Consider the following 18,643-nt stretch of genomic DNA (forward strand, 5'->3'; position numbering starts at 1 on the left):
TACACCTCCCAGTCCCGCGGTCCCGCGAGTTGTTATCGCAATTCAATTGCTTAGGAAGCCGGTGCACGAATTTTTGGCGCGCATTTTCCTCCCCCATCATTTTATGTGCGAGATTTTGTGATTGTGAAATGCGTTGCTGCTGCACACGCTTTGTTACACGGCGGCGACGAGTCCGGCGCGTAAACATCATCATCGCACACATGTTGTATTCGAAAGCATCCAAGCAACCGGTACAGCAAATCAGATACAGCAAAAAAAAAGAGCTGAAGATGAACAACAGCGCCTGTACATAAAAAGCACCGTTAATTTGTGTTTGGGAGTGGGAGGTGGGGGTTGAGCTGTGGGGCTGTTGATGACAGTTTGTTTTGATGTTGCTGCCCTGTGCGCTTCCTATACTAACAACACTGATCGAAAGTCGTAGCTTTTTTTCCTTCCTAATATACCTACCACGTTGCGCTAGTTCTAAGTAGTTGTTAGTCGATGCTGCTAAAAAATCGGTAGTGGTAGTGGTAGTAGTAGTAGCAGTAGTAGTAGATGCTCTCGAACATTATTAGTAGGTGGAATCGATTTTAATCGATTGGTAATTGGTAATGGTTCTGAATATTTCGGGCGTTTTTCCATTGCAGCCGGGAGGGACTGATGGGATTGTATTTCCAATCGGACGCAGGTGGGTAGCTGCTTGGCTGTTTTCAAACATGAATGCAAATTGCTCGTATCTTGGTTTCCGTCGCTGTTTTTGTTCGTCAAAGGGGGGTAGCGGGAGTAGGATTGTTTTGCTTTTTTTTCGGCTGTGCTTGTTCATAATGCTGATCTAAATGGAATCGGAATATTCAGATATACATATATAGGGGTCCGCTTTCTAATTGTTGTTGTGGAACGAGGGTGTGCTCATTGTTGACGGAATGAATTAATGAAGGGACGTGACGTCCCGAACACCGGTAAAATCCGGGATTTGATTAAGGATAGAGAAAAATGTTTTATGGAATTAGATTGCACCTCTTAAACATTCCCTCAATCAAGTTTTAGTGCGTTCTCATTATTTCTGTTTTCCATTTATTATTTTTGATCTGACTTTTCATTAAATTTGGGCCAACGGCTGTATATCAGAAAGCTCTCCGCAGAGAAACTGTAGTCATCCTCTAAAAGGGTCTGATACCTCTCAATGTTTCCGGTACTGAACCCCAACAAACTGGCAAAACTAGATTTGTTTGGGATGCTGCTGCAACCTATCAAGAAATGTCCCTTAATTCTGTCTTGCTCAAAGGGTCCGACCAGCTAGCATCTCTTTCGTCGGTTTTGATTCAATTTCGCGAGTACCGCGTTTCAAGTCCTGATGAGATCAGAAGGTCAAGCTGATACAAATCCCAGTACGTTTGTGATGCATAATGATGGTTTTCGACCCTATCGACTTTATCAGCCACTTTCTAATGCTCTCCTACGAAGCCTTTAAATGAGATTTGGAAAGCGTCCATTGACTGGGATGCATGATTCACACTTTGAAAAATTGCTCACCTGAATGGGTTCTCCCCAAAGTGTCCGATATCAAGATACCACCATGTCATCGAACCGTGTTGCATCCACGGCAGAAAGTAGAATCTCAAATGAGAATAGATTCGCGGCAGTTGTATATTTACCATTCCGGAAGGTGAAACCGTGTAGTGCACATTAGCTGGGGCGAAATGTAGAGAGGCTCCACTCAAATTCTTGTCGATATGCTTCGATCCAAGCTCCAAGCCCCTATTATCGGAATGCGACTGGTGGACACAATTCTCCAGTCTGTATTTGTTAAACAAAATGGGAGAGCACTCCTAATGTTAGAAACTTGGGGCCGATGGTTTCGTGGACCCGATTTCCTTTGGAAATGCGGAGATGACAGGCCGGCACAAGCACGGTCCCGGCGCAATACAGAGTTTCGTTCGTACTTACACCTTATTTTCAAGGTCTTCGACCCACAAATCGAGGCAAACCATTTGAACCCTCCTGAAGACTACAGCGTAAGTGGTCTAGTGACTACTGTTCCTGCCTTTCAAGCAGGAGGTTGTGGATTTAATTCCAGGCTCGTTTCTACTAAAGAAATGATGACATGAACTACAGAACTTTCCTTGGTAAATCCTCGATCTATGCTTAAGTTTATCTACCCTACATAATAAACAAAATTTCCTCTCCTTTCATGCTGAATCTGGCTGCACAATTTGGTTTAGGTTCATATTCCTGCATAAACTTGCTGAGATTCCTCATGTAGAATTTGGTTAAAACTCTTGCAGAATCAGAATTTTGCAGAATCTGATTGCGGAATTTGGTTCAGATTCTTGCAGAATCTGGTTCAGATTCTTGCAGAATATAGATAAGATTATTTCAAAATTGCTTCAGATTCTTGATCCAGATTTGGTTCAGAGTTTGACGGATTAAGATTTTTTTGAAATCCGGTTCAGATCAATGCAAATTCTTGTTCGTTCAAATTCCTGCAGAATATGCTTTCGGTTCAGATTTATGCAAAATCTGGTTAAGTCTTCCAAATATGGTTCAATTATTGCAACATCAAATTCAAATTCTTGCAGGATTTGGTTAAGATTTTTGCAAAATCTTACTAAATCTTCTTCTTCTTCTTCTTATTGGCATTACATCCCCACACTGGGACAGAGCCGCCTCGCAGCTTAGTGTTCATTAAAGCACTTCCACAGTTATTAACTGCGAGGTTTCTAAGCCAAGTTACCATTTTTGCATTCGTATATCATGAGGCTAACACGATGATACTTTTATGCCCAGGGAAATCGAGACAATTTCCAAAATTCCAAGCCACCCTCAGCATTGTCTTGCTTTGTAGCCGCGCGTCTTACCGCACGGATAAGGAGGGCCCAATAAATCTGTTTCCAGATTGTTGCAGAACCTGTTTGCTTAAAACTCTTGTAGATTATTGCTAATTCTGATTTAAATTCCTGCTAAATAAGATTCATATTCTTGCAGAATTTAGTTCATATTATTGCAGCATCTAGTTCAGATCATTGCAGAATTTGAATCAGATTCTTGCAAAATCTTCCTCAGATTCTTCGTGTAGAATTTAATTCAGACTCTTGTAGAACTTGGTTATGATTCTTTCAGAACATCGTTCAGATTCACGCGGTATTTGTTAAAGATTCTTACAGAATTTGCTTCACATTCTCGTAGAATCTTATTCAGAAAATTGTATAATCTGGTTGCCGTATCTGGAACTAGATGCAGAATCTTCTCTGACAAATTCTTCCATCCCATGACATAAGACGAGTTCGTGGTATTAAATGAGATAGTACGAACATGTCTTATGACAAGTGAAGACATTCCACTAAAAGCTCAATATAATTTTCTTTTCAAAATTCTGCTCGGCAAATTCTTCAAAAATTTTCTCGTCAAACTTCTCGAAATTTGCTCGGAAAACTTCAAAATTTGCACGGAATTTTTTTAAAAAAAATTCAGCAAATTCTTAGACATTTTTTTTTGTCGAATTGTTCGAAATTTCCTCGGCAAATCTTTGGGAATTTTCTCGAAAATTTCTTCGGAATTCTCTCGGATATTTTTTCAAAATTTGTCTTTTAACTTTTCAAAACTTCCTCGACAATATTTTTGTAAATAAATTGTTCGAAATTGCCCCGACATTTTTTTCAAAATAGGCTCAGTAAACTATCCGAAATGTCTTCGGAAAATTCTTTGGAATCTCCTCGACACATTCTTCACATTAAAAAATATTTAATATTTTGTAAGGAAATGCTTTAATATTTTCTCCGAAACAACTCTTTTCTTAGAATTTCCTCGGGAAATTTCTTTCCGTTGAATATTCAAGCAAGATTTTTTTTTTCAAAACTTCCCTTCTTTGGTTTTTTTTTTCGAAGAATTACAATACCTTTTTTTATTTTTCCCATTGAATTCCTAATATAATGCTTGATTTTAAATAAAGAATAAGAAATGACGCACTTTTATATGCGTGTATTTTTTAAATTTTTCGTTCAATCGAAAACCTTTCTGAAAGTGGAAAAAAGGTTATACAGTGTTGACCCGATTTTGTCACTCCCCGATTTTATCACGTCCTGATTTTATAACGTTTTTGACCTGATTTTGTCACCAAAAAAAAAAAATGAAAATTTTAGTCATTCTTTTTATTTCCATAAATAATACCGCAAACAACCTCGATTTTCGTGAAATAACTTTCACCGCCTGTAGTTTATTATGAATGTCTTCTGAGTACCTGGGAAGGGTTCTGTAACCAATTTCGACAAGAAATAACATGATTTTTGCTAGCTGATTCCACCAATTCGTCATCATTTGACCAATGGGATTGGTGACTGCTCACTTTGTCTTCAATTTCTGCTTAATTATCGCCAATATTTGATGGAACTGAGGACAATTTGATGGATTCAGCTCTTTTGGGATGATTTCGACTCCACTATCGTTGTACCATTGTAGCACTTCCTTGCTGTTGTGGCAGCTGGCTAAATCTAGCCAAAACGTAAATAGGCCATCATGAGACTGAATGAAGGGTAAAATCCGGTTTTTGACGCAGATGGATTTTGCAGGACTGTGTATATGTTTTCCTCTTAATACATGGTTAATATCTTGAAGTTTAGAACTGTAAAAAATGACCGAAAAGAACTATTTCAAGCATAATTTTTCATAATGACGTATGTAACAAAAGTAAACAAAACGAGGTTTTTAATACAACGTGACAATCACACGCGGCTTTATATAATACGCATCGATTTTACTGATTTCAGATCTTAAAATTCTTTAATTCAATCTGTTTTACGAATCGACGTTTGTAAAAATTTATATTTTTGAAGTCTCACTGTTACATACGTCGCTTAAACATATGGGAACTAAGAGCGACAAACAAAGCAAAACAAAACTGCAGTTGCGTCAATCGTGCACTATGGAAAACCGACCAATGTACACCGACATACGTGTAGCATACCGGTGTATGTATAATTTTATCGTTTTTCACAGTGAATTTGAATGAACTGAGCTTTGGTGTGAAGCACGCTTATTACGTGTCATGTAATGATGCATGACAGCGGAAAAAAGTAAAAAAAAAAGATTTAATTTTAAAACAGTTTTAGAAAGAGTTTTGCCAACTTTCTGCGAAGGATTTCTCGAATCCTCATAATTGTTACATACGTCGTTATGAAAAATTTTGCTTGATTTAGTAAAAAAATTGTAAAATGCTGTGAAAAACTTGCATATGCGAAGTTTCTTGGAACGACACTATCTCTAAAATGGAGTGCCAAATTTTTAAATGATCTAGCCTTTAATGTAGACTACTAAAAAATTAACGCGCTGCAGGGTGTCCATCCAGTCAAAGGAATGGAAAGATATTTGATTTGTTTCTTATTTTTGTGATTTTTTCAGCAGTGAGCACGCATATTGACAAAAAGATGCGACGAATTTGGTGCCATATTTCTTTGTTTCGCGAGGTGATGAATATATGTTCAGTGAGATGGAGATCGGGACAGTTCCCCCACCTGAAACAAATTTTAAAGGAATTTCTTGAGCAATTGAGTTTTTTAATGAAACTTATTGATAACGAGCTACTATAAAACATTACAACAAAATCCGCCAAGAGTAATCAGTTTCACTAAGCAGACTTTTAATGCGGGGATATTGAAGTTTTTTTTTAATTATTTGTAAATTTGTTTAAAAAAATCATCAATCAAAAATCAATTCTGGGACAAATTGTTTATAGAACCCTTAAGACCATTGATGGATTTCTGAAACATTTTTTTCAATTTGGTTTATAGTACCTGAAAGAAGGACATTTGAGATAAATCATATTTTGAAGCATTTAGAGTTAAAATAACGCGTAGGTTACTTTTGAAAAAATCTACTAGCTGTAGTGAATTTTTCAGCAACTTTAGCATATTTTTTATTTACAACGGGCTTGGTAGTCATATGGCTACTGCTTCTGCCTCATATGCGGGAACCCTCATGGGTTTAATCCCAGGTCCGTTCCATTATTCTACTTTGTATCTTTCTCAATATTTCTCATGTTCTAGCAATCGCTAGAACTTGAAATGGACTTCCATACCGTTTCCATTTCAATGCTATACTAAACTTGACTATTCTAGTAGTAGCTGCTAGAATTGGAAATGAACGAAAAAAGCTCGTTTCCTACATCCAATAAGAAATTCTATCAGTTGCTTTCACCTATCTGTCACATTGGCAGCTCGTTAACCAAGACGAACCTCTGTCTCTCGAACCTAACCCAAAAATTCCAACAAATTCCGCATGAACTCGTGGCAAGTGCAGAGGTATATTCGGCTTGCAGTGGGCGAGTGATTGCATCATCATTTCCTTCTCTTTCCCTACATTGACTTGCATTCTGACGTGGCAGGCACCAGTGTGACCTAACAAATGAGATCACCAGTACTTGTACATTGAAGATGAATGCTAGTCCCAAGCAAACATCTGTTGGTTCTCTGTGCAAGAACAGCTGATCTGGTCATAATGGAGTAGCAACTACGGGCAGTCAATCAAGCTCAACTTTAGCATATTTTTTATTTAGTTAGCTTTATAAACATTTCTCGAACACAATCTGAGTCTATTGAAAGATTTTATTGTTTAATCTAATATCTTCGCTTTTAGATATCTCGCTTACCTTTTCAAAAGGACCTAAGTAACATTTTCTTCATTTCAGCTTTTGATTGCAGTACTCAAATTAATTTATGAAAAAATGTTGCGTCTGCGAGATATGACAAATACGGATTTTTCATTTGGTCATCTCGATAAGAAATATCAAATAACATAAATAATAGATCAGATAATTTTCTTAAAAAATCTGCTTATATGATAATTTTAGTGGCAGTTTCTCCAAAAACCTGGAATCTGAAAACTGATTCTGAATGGCCACTGAGAAAATATGGATCAGTGGTGTGACAGACTTTAAACAGTGCCGCGCTGATCAAAAGATGTCGGCAGCGGGTTAAGGCAAAAACTGTGTAGTAAAGTCTCTTTTATTCTTTTGAACATGTTCCGCCAGTGACGTTTACTTCTCAAAATATTTACCTAGGGTTACTGCTCCTGGATTTCATCTCATAGCTCCGATATTGGTCCCGCGAAAAACAAAGCAATGAAAAGGTATTTGGTTTGTTTATTATTTTTGTGATTTTTTTCCGCAGTGAGCACGCATGTTAGCAAAAAGAAGCGACGAAATTGGTGCCGTATTTCTTCGTTTCGCGATGAGATGAATATATGTTCAGTGAGATGGAAAATGGAACAGTACCCCTCAGAGCCGTAGCGTGGCCTGCCGGCGCCCTTGGTGAAACTTTATTGGTCGCCCCTTACTATCTTGCATATATTCAAAATTAAACAAAGATCGTGTTGAAATCAAAGAGAGATTTAAAATCAACTAATTGCCTGGTGTAAAATTTGCTTTATGAATTCCTTAAGCTTATATAACCTTCATATGTTCCAATATAGAGATAGGCAGTAAGGATTACGAAAAGCCATAAAATTCCTGGAAATCCATTAAAAATTTTACGAATTTTTCAATTCAATAAACCTACGCATATAATAATAACTTGAACCAGTAGTGCGTGGATTCTCGACAAAAAATTGTGAACTTCCTTGTTGTGAATTCACGCACTAGTGGCCAATAAAGTGTGTACTGGTCGCTGCTTGGAGCTCTATCAGACCTAGAAGAATATAAAACCCTACTTTGGAGTGGGTTAAATTAACTTCAAAGAAACTCCATATTAATTTAGAAAAATACAACTCTAAAGTGTCTAGGGGTTTCAAGAAACTACAGGACTTTCAATAAAATTCAACTCTGTAGTGAAATCGTAGATGATCGGAATAACGGTTGGACCTTCGTATCAAGAAAAATCAGAGTCTGGAGTGGGTTGATTAATGGCCAGAATGACCATCGAGTCTGGCGGTAGTTTGGTGGCACTGGTGGAATTGCTTGGACGAATTAAGTTCAACTTTGAACTTTGAAGTTATTATTGAAATCTCTCGATGCAGATTCTTGTGTTTAGTATGCTGTTAGATAAATGACGTTATTCCAAATACTCATCTTCGTTTAAAGCTTAATCAGTTTATATAGAAAAATCAAACTCATATTATCAATGCTCTATTATCATATTCGCTTTGTCTTTTCTCTATTGAACTCATACAAGTTTCTGGTTTATTAGAATCGGAAATATCACTGGATCAAATGCCATCGTTTTCGGACGTCAAATAGTTGGTCTGCGTAAAATAAGTAAATTTATCTCAAATCTGAACAAACTCCTTATCATTGCTTATATACTTATATGCTGTGTATACGTTTTTTACAGTCTACTCTGTGTTTCGCTTTTAGCGTATTGAAAAGTACCCTTCTAGGGTTCCCTCTCTAGAAGCATATTCCATGTTCCTTGCCATTTGCATTTTCTGTTCTTATAATTTGGTCCTAAGCTCCTTATCTGTCAAATAAACGATGGAAAAGATAATAAAGGTGATGGCACAATTAAACGTAACCCCTGAGCTAACGTTCTGATACCTGTATCAATTATTAATGGAAAAGGGTTCTCCGGATGCTAGTCAAACGATTGATTATTGAATCGTTGATTACCGAGGAAATCATCTAATCGAGATATCCTTGATTTCGGCGCCCCCTTGAAGCCTGGCGCCTGGCCAACCACACGCTACGGCGCTGACTCCTATCTACTCATCAAACCATGCTCGTGGATAGATCGTCGTCGTCGATCGAACAGCGAAGAAACGTATGGTATTGGGATTTTGAAACTCCCTCCCCCTGGCACTGGCACAAAATCTTGGACCCCTCCTCAAACTATGTATGTAATTTCTGAACGGCGATCTTGCTTGCATTTGTATTTTTTTTTTGCGTTCATTGCAACGCAACGCCGCCCTGAGATCGACTTCAGTGCAAACATGAATGTTTTTTCCACAACACACCAGACCGTTGCATTTTCATGATTGTCCTGTCTTCTTAACAAAATGTTCCGCTTTTCCGTACAAATCGGTCAACCGTTTGAGAGTTATATTGCCTCAAAGGAAGTGCTAACTTATTTTTATATTTAGAGATGAAGGCTACGTCACTTTGAACATCTAAGTGTGCCTTTGTAGCGACGTCCAGCTGTGTTCCAGTCTAATATTTTTTTTACAGATTTTGTGTCCGCCCTTTCGTAAGGTGTAGCCGATCCGACACCACTTCAGTTCCCGAATTTCAGTTGTTGTCTATCGGCCTCCACTGACACAGCTGACCTGAGCCACCACCCACTAAAATGCATATTTACTATGAAATTTCGTTCCGTAAAAAATCCGCCTTTTTTAATAATCACTGAAGAGGTTTCCGAAGAAAAATATTGTAGAATTTATAGAGGCTTCCTTTACTTTAAGCATTAATCCATACACTTTTCTCGATAGTTAGCCGAATAATCAATAAATCATGCGTGGAGCTCTCCTAAAAGATGGAAATGGTCCATAACTTTGAATAAATGTATCAATCCAATCATACGATTGAAAATGTTAAACATTTATGGATCGTTGTTCCGATCTATGGGCAATTCCCAAAGCAATACCTAGAGAAATCTAAGAACTTATTCGGGAAATCAATTAGAGATTGCTTTGTAAAATCTTTTGAGAATTCCTTCGAAAATACTTCAGAAATGTATTAAAAACTACTGGTCCACTGGGTGTTATGTGTCCTGTCCGTTGTCGCATGTTAGAAGTTAAGTGTTCAATCTGTACTACCTCTGGTCAAAGACGGTGTCCCTCTGTTTCTAACTCCCACATTTATGGTTGTTCTGATCTTTGAAAAAAAAAAAGTTTTGCCATCTTGAAGGAATTCCTACAAAAAAATTGCTTATAACTTCTTTTGAGAATACCTTCTTCGAGAACATTTCTAGAATGCATTACAAAAATAAAAAAATAAATGCGAAGGATTTTTCAAACGAATTTTCAAAGGAATTTCTGAAGGATTTTCCGAAGCAATCAATAAAGGTGAGTCCAAGAATTATTATTGGTCTAAATTTTCAAATTATTTCTGGTGGAACTGCCGGGATGAGTCCCGGAAAGAATCCCAGGAGCAATTACAAAAGGAATTTCAGAAGAAATTCCCGAGAGGATTCTTTGAGGAATTGCCGAAAGAGTAGGAATTTCTAAAAAAAATCAAAAAGTGATCTCGAAGAATTTCTCAAAGGGATTCCAAAATAATTGTTTGAATAAATTTCTGAAAAGATTCCCGAAGGAATTTCGAATAAATTTCTGTGAAAGTTTTAAAGGAATTCCTTAAGTAATATCTGAAGGGTCAAAGGAATCTATGGAAGAGTTTCTCTTAGAATTTCCGAAGAAGTTACTAGAGGAATTTGCAAAGAAATATCTGGAACAATAAATAAAATCCGAATCAATTCTTAAAGAAACTTACGAAAGAATTTTAAAAGAAACTCTCGAAGAAATCTCATTAGAATTTCTGAAGAAATCTCCAAAGTATTACACGAAGGAATTTCCGAAGAATTTTGTGAAGAAATTTTCAAAGAAATTCGTAAAAAAAATGGCAAAGGAATTTCACTGTCTTGAGATGTTTTCTACAGTTTTTGATTAGGGTATTACAAACATACTAATAAAATTTTGAAGGAAATTCCTCAAGGAAATGCCGAAGCAATTCTTAGAAGTCCCTCTTTGAAGGAATTTCTGAATTAATTTCCGGAGGATTTTCCGAAGGAACCCCTGGGAAAAAATTCGAAGAAATACCGGGAAAAATTTCTGATGTAAATGCAGAAGGAAATTTTGACAGAATAGCGGGAGCAATTTCTTGATGGGCTTGCGAAGGAATTCCTGGACTTGTTCCCGAGGGATTTCTAATACCTACTTGATTAAATTGATTATTTAGCTGCTGAAATCAAATCATTACGCGTTTGTTTTCACCTGGAAATAAATGTAAAGCACCTGAAAAAAATCAGGGAGTTTTGTTTTTACAAATGAGTAGACACCCTGCTTGTGTCCATTTGTCCATATCGTGAATAAGACGATCGTGTAACCAACTACGCTACGTAACTCCGTTAATTTGCTGAGCTATTTGAAACTATTATTAAATAACGCTCGACTATTGAAAATTAAGAATATTTTTTAGACCAGTGCAATTGTTTGATCCTTAAATGATAAGGCAATCATTCCTTGGGAACTACCTTCAACTGTGGCATTAAAAGTAGCAGCGTTTGTTTAAAAAAAACCCTGATTAATCCACCTAGCGGTGTTTGTACCTTTCTCGTACATTAGATACACTAAAAAATTAAGTGAGAATTTCTTAGCGTGTTTTTTTTTGTATATAAATCGTATTTTGGCCATAACTTTTGATCCCATAGTCCGATCTGGCCAATTTTCAATAGGAAACAATGGGACAGGATTCCCCGTCGAATGCAAACAAATCGGATCAAGATAAGTGCCTAAAAGATGAGTGAGTTTTATTTTGCGCAAATATATACACACACGCATACACATACAGACATCATCTCAATTCGTCGAACTGAGTCGATTCGTATATAACACTATGGGTCTCCGGACCTTCTATCACAAAATCGTCTTGGAAGTGAATATATAGCCTTTTCGTTACACCTTGGTGTACGAGAAAGGCAAAAATCAATCGAAGTTAATTTATTAACTTCCGAGTACATATCAGCTTCCCGCTACGGCACGAATGCGAGAGTTTCAAAAAGAAACGTCATTTATCTTCAAGCCTATATAACTACCGGGAATAAAACTCAATTTCGTACCGTCGTCGTCGGCCCCTGCGTAATTCAAATTTATTGAATTCCGCCTCGTTGAACAATTCAGCTAGTTACACACTTTTCACGGTTTTCTAGAAAACCTCGGACTCCCGTTTCCCCGCTACCATCACCATCCCCCTTCCAATTATGCGACCCTCACATCGACCGATGCCTAATGAACCATGTAAAAGTCGTTAATTACGTTACAGTGCCCCCCTTCTGCCCCGCCTTCGCCTTCGTTCTCTATCGCTCCGCTGCTGACTCCGACGGATCCGCTCGCCACCGTCACTCACCGCATCGCAAAAGACACGACCGTGGACCACCACGGTACCCAGATGGGGCCTCCGTCTCCGTCGTCCGACGCTGCCGCTGTTGTGCACACATTTCACATGCTTGGATTGCGCGCCGGGCCGTGTGTGTTGGTGGCCCTGGCCTATTGCCCATTTGAGCGAGAGCGCACCCTGCATGGAGCACCCGACCGACAATGTGACTGGGCCCTCACCGGGTAGGCATGTCTGGTCCGGGCCGACCCAAACGCTCGATTGACGCTGGCTTACGCTGGGCGCAATGATAATGACTGGTATCCATTCCGGGGGGGAAATGGTGCGTCATCATCAGTTTTAGATCCCAAGAGTTTTTATTTTGAGGAAATTTTAGAAAAACGCAGAATCATTGCACATGTGTGTCATTTAACTCAACAGGCTTTGTAACTCGTTTTAAATGCTGACTATTTTGATTTTTTCCAAATGCATCAACGTAGTTTTATAACGTTATCTAATTCGATACGCTGGAGTTTCCAGTTAACCGTGAGGTCAAAGTTATGATAAGCATTGGCAATCCGAAGACGGATGAAAGAAAAAATAATTTTTCATCTTGCTTATCTGATATTTTGCTGCTTTGTTCTGTGACGTTATTGCGCTCATTTTATGATGATGATGATGGTCCCGCCACATACCCCTACAAGGGTTTGAGCTAGACGAGTTATCTTTAAGATAATTAATTGATATGCATTCAATCGGATTTCCAAAAAGAAAAACGATCCGATTTCTTATGACAGATATAAATTTGAATATTTTACATCACTATACAGCAAAAAATATAAATTTAAAAACTGATCTTTCCAAAACCGCAATCTTGCTAAAACATCAGTAGTGATACATACAGCTCTATGAAAATGCAAAACTTGTGATACCTCTCGCACAGATTTCAAAAGTTTCACCAGGAATCGCGTATCAAGTCAATTTTCGCTCAACAACTAGTATGTATCTATAGTATTCATGATTCTCGACAATACAGGCACCAACACTTGTGATACCGCTCCGTCGATATCAAAAGTTTCAGTTTAACCGCGAAACAATCTACTGGATAGCTATATCGAACATTCAAAACTCTTTCAGCAGTAACCATACAAAAGTCATTCACTCCTAATCATTCAAACAGATCAAAATGTGGCACACGAAAATTAAATTTGAAATAATTTATACCTGTATTTCGCGCGCGAGGCTCAAACTCTTGTAGACTACACAAAGAAAAGTTAAATTAATAATTACGTCAATAAAGTAAAAACCATCATCATCATCGAGGCGATCGTTGTAGTCGTTAATGCCCCAAAAACAATAAATAAAATAAAATAAAACACACAAAAGTATCCGTTGGGTAAAACTTCGTCAAAACTTAAATTAGTTAATGCTAAAAATTGTCGAGTAGCTGTCTAAAATGCAGCTTTGACGTGTGAAATACATTGTCTCTTGACCTGTGCTAGTGTCGCTGCACGTTTGATGTGTGTAGGCATCGAATTGAAAACATTTACACCCTTGTAGAACAATGACTTTTGTGAAGCACCATGCAAAAGAAAGGTGTTCTTGCATCAACCGCGTTTCTCGTATTGTATCTATGAATGTCACTTCCTCTTTCTATTCGATCACACAAATATCGAGGCAGCAAACCATTAATTACTTTAAAAATGAACACCATAGTCAAATAAACAATGCGTTGCTTCACTGACAGCCACTGCAAGGCGTCTAGCAAAATGTTGAGTAAGTGAACCTATTGCATTTCAAAATCAAGCGCATTATTTTATTTTGCAAACGCTGTAATCTCGATATTTGTGTACCGTTAGCCAAGAATAGGATGGACGGGCAGAAATCCAGATGAGGAGAGATGATTGATTTATACAACAATATTTTACTAGCAATGGTCAAATCGTTTTTAATCGGCAAAGAATTCCATACTTCTTGGCAATTTTCTTGATAACATTGTCAATATGTTTGTCAAATATTAGCTTGTCATCAATAATCACGCCAAGATATTTAATCTCCCGTACGCGATCAATTGCCTCATCATCCATCATAACAGAGACATTTTCACTTATTCGGTTCCGCGAAATTATCATGAACTTAGTTTTACTTATGTTCAATTTTAACTGTTTATATTTCAACCATCTACTTAGAGAATGCAAATCTTCGTTTAAGTGTGAAACGGCCTCTTCTAGGTTTTTAGCTGCAATGAACAGCACGGTGTCATCAGCAAAAAGATTTATATCACAAAATCGTAAGACTCGTCGCATGTCATTTATGTACATAATGAATAAAATAGGCCCTAATACACTTCCCTGTGGCACGCCGAGCGTGTTCTCCACGGGACTTGATACACAATCGTTAAAGCAGTCCGTTGAGTTCTGTCACTCAAATAGCTTTCAAACCATTTGTAAGCAGAACCCGAAATTCCAAAGCGCTGAATTGTTTTTAACAATAAGGGCCGAGAAATTGTTTCAAAAGCGCGTTTTAGATCCAAGAACACCGCAACAATCGTATCTTTTTCGTGAATGACGTACTCTGGAACCAACTTGCAGTTCATTTCTTGGAAAAATATTTTCGATGCTTGAACTACGGATAGATCTCGTCAGCGGAGTGGTAAACCAAAGGCTAATTAGGCCCACATAATTGCCTTTTCCGCTACTCGAAGAAGCAAAAACAATTATCACATAGAATTTAAACCAATTAAAGAAAGTCAAAAAGGAAGTATATACTGCACTGTGTATAACGCATAAATCGAATTCATTAACGTGACTATTAGGCTTATCTCGTAAAGATAGAAAGTTCAGTATGTGGCGCTAATTGATACTTACTGAATACTACAGCAGTAAACGAAGATTCGTTAAGAAAAAACAATAAAACACGATCTAACCATTGTTCAACTCATAATCACTCATTCCCTTCTCAATTACACCTCAATAATCAACAAGGAAATAAACACCTCCCGACACAACCCTGGGCACTTGAGTCAGCCACTCAATCCACACCGCCGCCGCTTGGCAGACTTTTCAGTTTTTCTTTTTTATCGGCTTTTTTTTACAGCCGCCAGTCCAGTTGTCCGGTCGGTCAGTTTTCAAGAGTTTCTCTGCTCAGTTTCTAGAGAATAAGTTCAACAATGTCAAAAGAGCCCCTTGCACCAAGAAAGAAGAACCACAAAGCGACACGGAACAAGAAAATCGGAAAAGTTGTAAGCAGCACAGAGCGACCGCTTTGTCTTTGGTCCCTTTTGAACCGGCAGCAACACCACTTCGCTTTTCTAGCATATTCTAGCGTAGTGTGGCACGACACGAAACCCAAAGACAACAACTGACTCGGCAGTGTTTTAAGTAGGTGCGAAAGGAAACAATCCCTTTCGAAGAAGGAGGCAGTTCGGCCCTTGAAATGGGCGCACAAAAAAAAAAGAAAAATAATGAAAGAATTTACCGAAGAGTTAACAACACTGCAAAAATGGGGGGCGCTTGACCATATCGCCGTCCGTCCAGCCGTCACCGTTCGTTCTTCTCGACGAGGTCGGTGTTGTTGGTCTTGTTCCGCTCAACTGCACAACTACTTTATCGCGGGCTTTGTCCTCTTCGACGGCGAAGTAGTGGAAGGAAGAACCGCTGAAGCTAACCGGCTGAGGAAAGTTTGGGCTGACGTCGCTAATCGACTCGGTAGCAGTGGCGGGGACATTTGCTAGATTATGCAAAAGAATTCTGGTTAATATTTTAAAATGTATTTCATGAACTTCTGATAAAGTAGGACACAGAACTATTGCTGAAATTGAAATTCTTGCTGCATTTTTCGATTCTTTCAAAATCAATGTTAAATTTTTAATAAATCAGCTCCAGATTCTGATTCAGATTCTTGCCGAATCTGCTTTAAATTCTTGACGAATCTACACATCAGATTTTTGTCGAATCTGGATCGAATTTTTGAAGAATCAGTTAAGATTCTTGCCGAATCTGGTTCAGTTTTTTTTGTCAAATATGATTCAGATTCATGTCAAATCTGGCTCAGATTTTTACAGAATCAGTTCAAATTCTTGCCAAATCTGGCTCAAAGTATTGCCGGATTTGGTTAAGATTCTTATTGAATCTGGCTCAGATATTTTCCGAACCGGGTTCAGTTTTTGCAATATCTGGCTTAGATTGTTATTGTATCCGGCTCAACTTTTCGCAGAACCTGTTCAGATTCTTGTCGAATCTGGATCAGCTTCGAGAACAATCTGCTTCAGATTCGTGCAGAAGCTGGATTCGGATCGTGAAGTATTTTGAGAGTTGTGCAAAATCCGAATCAAATTCGTGCAGAATCTGGAACAGAATGGCGCAGAATGTGGGGATCCGACTCTTGCAGAACATATATCAGACTTGTGCAGAATCCGAATAAGATTCGTGCAGATTTTAGATCAGATTCATGTAAAATTTGGATCGAAACCGTGCAGATCAGATTCGTGCAGAATTTTGTGATGAATTTGGATCAGATTCGTGCGGAATCTGGACTGATTCGTGCATAATGTGGATTTTATTCGTGCATGGATTAGATTCTCGAAGAATCTGGATCAGATTCGTGCAGAATCTGGTACAAATTTGTGCAACATCTGGATTAGATTAGTGCAGAATTTGGATCAGATTCTCGCAGAATCTGGATCAGATTTGTGCAGAATCAAGATCAGATTCGTACAGAATAGGGGGGTCCCGTAGCGTAGTTGGCTACACGTTCGCCTCATAAGCGAATGGTCATGGGTTCGATTCCTAGCCCCTCCACCAAACCCTTGTCAGTCGCCAGAAGCGCAGTCCGTACGGTGGCGTTTTGGGGAACGCGCCTCACCGACACGGCTGCCTTATGCTGAATTTAATTAGAATTCGTGGGGAAACTGTATCAGATTCGTGCAAAATTTCTTAGACTATTGCAGAATCTGAATCAGATTCGTGTAGAATCCGATCGTATAGAATGGATCACATTTGTGCAGAATCTGGAAACAGTTTTTTTACATAATATAACTCGGATTTTTGCAGAACCTGTTCAGATTCTTGTCAAATCTGGGTCAGAATTTTGGCGAAACTGATTCAGATTTTTGCGATTTTGAGATTCTGATTCATGCCGAATCTCTAAATTTTTCCAGATTCGTGCCGATTCTGGTTCAGATTTGAGCAGAATCCGGATCAGTTTCGAGAGCAATCTGCGAACAAAATCTGAATCCGGTTCGTGTAAAATCTGGATCCGGGTTTCCGGGGTCCGAGATTCACTTAGAAATTAGATTGGAATCGCGTAGAATGTTGATCATATTCGTGCAGATGATGGTTTCGATTCTCGAAGAATCTGGATCAGATTTGTGCTATATAAGTATCAGCTTCATGAAGAATGAGGTTTTGAATTGTACAGCATCTGGATCAGATTCTTGAACAAAATATGAATAAGCTTCTTATAGAATTTGTTTCAGATTTGCGCAGAACTCGGATTAGATTCTAGCAAAATCTCTTAAGACAATTGCAGAATCTGAATCAGATTCGTAAACAATGGATAAGATTCGTGCAGATTTAAAATTTGTGTAGAATCTGGTTCAGATTTGAGCAGAATCTGGATCAGTTTCGAGAGCAATCTGCTTCAGATTCGAAAATTCGAAAAAAAAACTGGATCCGGGGTCCGAAATTCATTTAGAATTTGTATTGGAATCGTGCAGAATGTGGATCATATTTGTCCAATATCTGGATTAGGTTATTGCAGAATTTGAATCAATTTCGTTCCGAACTTGGATCAGATGCGTGCAAAAGCTGGATGAAACTCGTGTAGAATTTGTTTCAGATTCGTGTAGAGTCTGTTTCAGATTCGTACAAATTCTGGATGAGATGCAGGTCGAACTTGCATCAAATTCGTGCAGAATCTGGTTCTGATATGGATAATCTGGACAGGATTTGAGCAGATTTCGGATCAGATTCGAGATGAATCTGCTTCAGATTCGTATGAAATCTGGATCAGATTCGTTCAAAATCTGTATCAGATTCGTTCAAAATTTTGATCAGATTCGCTTAAAATGTGAATCAGATTCGTACAGAATCTGGTACGGATTCGTGCAGAATCTGGATCAGATTCGTGCTGAATCTGCATCAGATTCGTGCAGATTCAAGATTTATGTAGAATCTGGATCAGATTCGTGCAGATTATAATTCAGAATATCGCAGAATCTGAATCAGATTCTTGCGGAATATTGATAAGACTTATGCAAAATTTGGATAGGATTCGTGTGGAATTAATTTTCGTGCAGAATGTGGATCGATTTGGTGTAGAATCAGAATACGATTTGTGCAGAATTTCGTGTAAAATATGGATCAGATTCGTGCAGATTTTGGTTCGAGATCAGGAATTTGGCTCAGATTCGTGCAGAACCTGCATCCGATTAATGCAAAATTTTAGGTTTGTACAAATTCTGGATCAAATTCGTACAGAATCTGGATCAGATTCGTGCAGAATCTGCATGAGATTCGTACAGAATCTGCATCAGATTCGGACAGATTTAGGATTTGTGTAGAATATTCATCAGATTCGTGCAAAATCTAAATCAGATTCGTGCAGAATCTGAATCATATTCGTGCAGAAATCGGATCAGTTTTGTGCTACATCCGG

The 18,643-nt window shown here is 38.2% G+C and overlaps 1 protein-coding gene across 1 annotated transcript in view; it reads left to right on the forward strand.

Annotated features, from left to right (window-relative positions):
- The window catches only part of LOC134207816 (high mobility group protein DSP1-like), a 135,440-nt gene that overhangs the window by 6,151 nt on the left and 110,646 nt on the right, over positions 1 to 18,643 (forward strand).

The sequence above is a fragment of the Armigeres subalbatus genome, chromosome 1, assembly GCF_024139115.2.
Source record: "Armigeres subalbatus isolate Guangzhou_Male chromosome 1, GZ_Asu_2, whole genome shotgun sequence".
In the NCBI taxonomy this organism is placed as follows: Eukaryota; Metazoa; Arthropoda; class Insecta; order Diptera; family Culicidae; genus Armigeres; species Armigeres subalbatus.